Here is a 4,660-nt window from a genome sequence, read left to right on the forward strand (position 1 = left end):
AAAAAAAAAAAAAAAAATTCAAGTGCTTCAACTTTAAGGACACCAAAAATCATATTCCCTTACAAAATTAAAATAATTAGTAAGAATGATACTTTTAAGATTTGTCAGTCAACAAAAAAAACACAAATGTATATACAGACATATACACACAAACGTACAATGTAATTATACATAATTACATTATACAAATTTGTGTGCCTTTACTGAGTATTTACGAAGCTTTAACTGTAAAAACTAAAGATTTTAATTTGGAAATTTCTAAATGTTTTCAAATTCCATTAGGCCTTTATAAAGATCGGTAGACTTTTGTAAAAGACGAAAAGAAAATAAGTTAGCATCTTTTCCCAATAAGGTTACGATATGAATGATACCTTTTTACTACTGAAATACATGTTATGAATTTTTGTTTAGATCTAGGAGTGTTATATGAAAACATTATCCCCCGGCTGGATCATAAGAAGAATAACGGTGAATCATCAGAAGAATAACGCGGCCATAATAAAGATCATGTGGCCCATAAGTCACATGTAACGCCTCTGGTGTATTCTCCAGTTTTTCATTTATGTTCGCTAAATGGTGGTTGTATGCAGGGTCTTCGAGAGAAAAAATGTCGGGTTGGGCCCCCTGTTAGATCTATAGCTAAAGTCATTATTTTTTTTAAAGGAAGAACTTTTTTACTCAAAAGACAGTGAAATAGATAGAACAAGCATGAACTTATATAGGTACCGAAAAACTGTTGTGCTCAAGGCAGCGAACTGACTGTTGGAATTGGCAAATTCCGTCCTATGGAGCATCTAGTTCGCATTCGACTTTATTTCGTGAAGATATTCAGTATTCGTCTTCGTCGTTGTATTCGTTTTCATTTTAGTTGCTGTCTTCGTATACGTCGTCATGTTTTTCTTCGCATCAATCTTCGGCTATGTCGTCGTCGTATTCATCCTAGTATTCATCCCCGTATTCATTTTCGTATTCGTTTTAGTCTCTGATTTTGTATTCGTGTTCATATTTGTCTTCGTATTCATCTCCGCAGTCGTGTTGTCTTCGCCTTTAATCGTCTTGTAGTGGTATTCGTATTTGTATGCGCCTTCATATAAATAAGATAGTTTTGTCCCTACGATTGCAGCTGTAAGTGTAAACCAATTTTGAAACCATACGTCATCTACGGAATGCAAAGATGTTCTTAGTTTCAAAATCGGTAATGTAGAACTGCCAAACGAAGCAGACCAAAATTAACGTTAGCCTATTATTTTTGCCTGAACGTTCCTAGTCCTCTTTGTTAATTGGAACCAAACAATTTTTATTATGCAATTTTTGAAGTGATTTTTACGAGAACTAGTTTCTGCTGCTATGGTTTTGATATTCGGTATCTTAATTAACTTGCGGCCTTCAACTATTCAACTGCTAAGGCACAAGTTACCTGCAATGAATAGATAACCGCAACTAACTACTTTTAAAACCTATTTGGAATAATAAATTATTTCTATAAAAGTTATTCGTTGCACATAAACGAACGCAAAACTGTGAGCACTTCACTAAAGTGGTAAAAACACTTGCCACTTGCAAACGTAAAACAAGCCAGCTTAATGCAAATATACATACATGTATCGTAACTATTCTCAAATGTTGTAGCTTAAACTGCATCTTGCTTACGCTTAACCACTTCATCTAACACCTCAGCATAGTGTCGTCTGTCGTATGTGTAAAGTCACTTTCAAAGCGCTAACACTTTCCAAATGAAATTGAGTGTGCGATTAGCTGTGTATGGCGCATGTGTTATTCAAATCCGATTACAGCAACCAGCAATCAGTGCGAAATTAATTTTACACTCGCAACCAGCTAACTTTACCAAATTCCCTTTGCAATGCATCTCCATTTCTATGCCTCACATCGTAGCCAGCTTGGATGCACCAAGCTACCAACAAATCTAAGACTCACTGTCTTCAGCTATCTAGCATTGCCACAATCCCACACACTTAAATAATTTCACACTACGGCAGCCGCACAGTTGCGAAATACTTTGGCTGAAGACTATGTCACAGTTATCTCACTACTTTTCGATGTTGTTGGATGCCACCGACGTTGTCGAGCAGAGAATATATACCCCCATCATTTGAGTGGTAAGTGAAAGCGAAAGGGGGGGAATACCACCTTCAGCGTATTGGCGCGAGCGTGTGTGAATTCTACCACACGTTGGTGGCAATAAAAAAAAAACATCCATGCAAGTGCGTTAAACGTGTGTGCGCACAATTTATTTAANTTTTGGCTGAAGACTATGTCACAGTTCTCTCACTACTTTTCGATGTTGTTGGATGCCACCGACGTTGTCGAGCAGAGAATATATACCGCCCTCATTTGAGTGGTAAGTGAAAGCGAAAGGGGGGGGGAATACCACCTTCAGCGTATTGGCGCGAGCGTGTGTGAATTCTACCACACGTTGGTGGCAATAAAAAAAATAAAAACATCCATGCAAGTGCGTTAAACGTGTGTGCGCACAATTTATTTAAAACTATTTTAAACGATTAAAATAATTTCCACTTAACGCGCTCGCCTACTTGCCGAGCCAACGAAACGTACTCATACATTGGTATGAATCTGTTAGTATAAATGGCCATATAACGGCATACATGCATGCAGACCAGTGTTGCCAGAACTTTTCAGGGCGACCGGCTAGATTGGACAAAAAAAACGGCTAAAAACGGCTAAAATGTTTCAACCAGAATTAAATTTTTTTTTAAATACATAAACTACAATTAGAAAGAGTAGTAAATCCATTGAATTTTTTTTTGGTTAATAAAGATTATTCATACGTAGCTAAGCTGTACACCACTTTATTTTTCTTTAACAAAGGAAACTGTCGTTATACGTAGCTAAGCTTTACATCAGAAGTCATGTTTGTATTACTTAAATATAAAAACAGAGATAAATTACAAACTTATGGCGCTTCTTTTCTATTAAACAATTTTGCCTTCTTACAAATATTGGATCATTTTCAGTAGGTTGCTTTTTGTCAAGCAAAATTGCTATATTAGCTGAGAGTATGACACTTTTGATTAGTCGGAGGGCAATATTTTGAGAAATGAACACGTAAAGCTGTGAAAGCAGAAGGTCGTTTAATTTATTGACATTCGTTGTTGTTGCCGACCACTTCACTTTTAACAAGTTTATGACATTTAACTAAAATCATGCCACCAGATTCACTAGCAGAAAAATTTTTCTTTCTTAAAAAAGNAATGCCACCAGATTCACTTGCAGAAAAATTTTTCTTTCCTAAAAAAGTAGAAAAAAAATTTGAAGCTGGATGAAAATATTAAAAGTGTTGCGCGTTTCCAAACTGCCAGAATTCGGTACACCTGAGCAAACGTTCGAATATAAAGTTTTTTGCTTTTCCTACGTACCCTACGGTTGATAACAAATTGCTGACGCAAAATATCTTTAAACCTCTGAAAGATGTACCGTTATCCGTGAGACAGGAAAGAGGTCGAGTTAAAATGATGCCTGCAACTTGTAACAGTACCAATTTTTTGATTCTCGGAATTTTCTGATAAAGATGTGGTGCTGCTAAAAATATATATACAAAAATATAAGCAAGAAACCAGGTATTTGTGACAAGAATTATCCACATAAGATGAAAACTACTGAGTTTCATTTTAGAAAGTTTTTGTTTTTAGAAAATGGCATAAGTAAGACAGTTTGGTTACGGTTCGGATATTTGTACCAGGGTTGTTGCGAATATTCGCATTCGCATTCGCAACTGCGGAGCTTCCGCATTAATTTTAACATTCGCATTCGCTTTCGCATTCGCAATAATCAATGCGGAGCTTTTGCGAATTCGAATGTTGTGCAAGTGCACCGATAAAACGTATATATGGCAAACAAATGACAAATTGTAGCCAATATTCTGTGGTCGTGGGAGTATTTGTGTAACAAAACTGTTCATATTTATCTACTTAGACAAAAATGTATTTAAACTTATTATTTCTTCAGCTATATAACTGAGCAATCAATGGGCAGTCATGCCAGTCATGCTAGTTCCAACTTCTACTTGACCTTTGACGTACGTAAAAGGGAACCTAGCCTTTTTAACAATATTTTTTGTTTTCTCTTCTTTCAATACCTGCATTGGTTTCTTTCTTTAATATTATTTTTTTGGACCAATTTTAAAAAAACTACTAGACACAAAAAAAGAAGCTGTGCACTGTAATTCTTAACCAAATTTTCGTTGTTTGCTTTTGATGTTACATATATTCGTTTCAATAATTTCAAATGGGGCTCTTTGGGGAATTTATTTTTAGCAAAAAATTAAAGAACAGTAATTTTGTTTACTTGTCGGGCAATATTTTTTCGGATGGATATATACTGTCCCTTCTTTGCTATTTAAAGTCAAAGAGTAAGCTCCTTCAATAGGGATTTCCAGCAGAAATGATCAACGTCTGGCTATAAAGAGGAGCGATGCTCAAATAATTAAAAGACTATATGTCTGACCTTTAATAAGATAAGAATTACGTAAGTATCTGAGATTCAAATGTTTTTAAAAAACCGGGTGCTTTTTTAAAAAATAACAGTGTTCTTATCCGATTCCGCTGACAGCCACGACTTTGAAAACAGAATTTTGTTCAAAATTTTCATTCCAGGAAAACAATAATTTATTTTCCATATCCAC

The sequence above is a fragment of the Rhagoletis zephyria genome, unplaced genomic scaffold (assembly GCF_001687245.7).
Source record: "Rhagoletis zephyria isolate East Lansing unplaced genomic scaffold, Rhagoletis_zephyria_1.1 Rzeph_scaffold_00256, whole genome shotgun sequence".
NCBI classification, from domain to species: Eukaryota; Metazoa; Arthropoda; class Insecta; order Diptera; family Tephritidae; genus Rhagoletis; species Rhagoletis zephyria.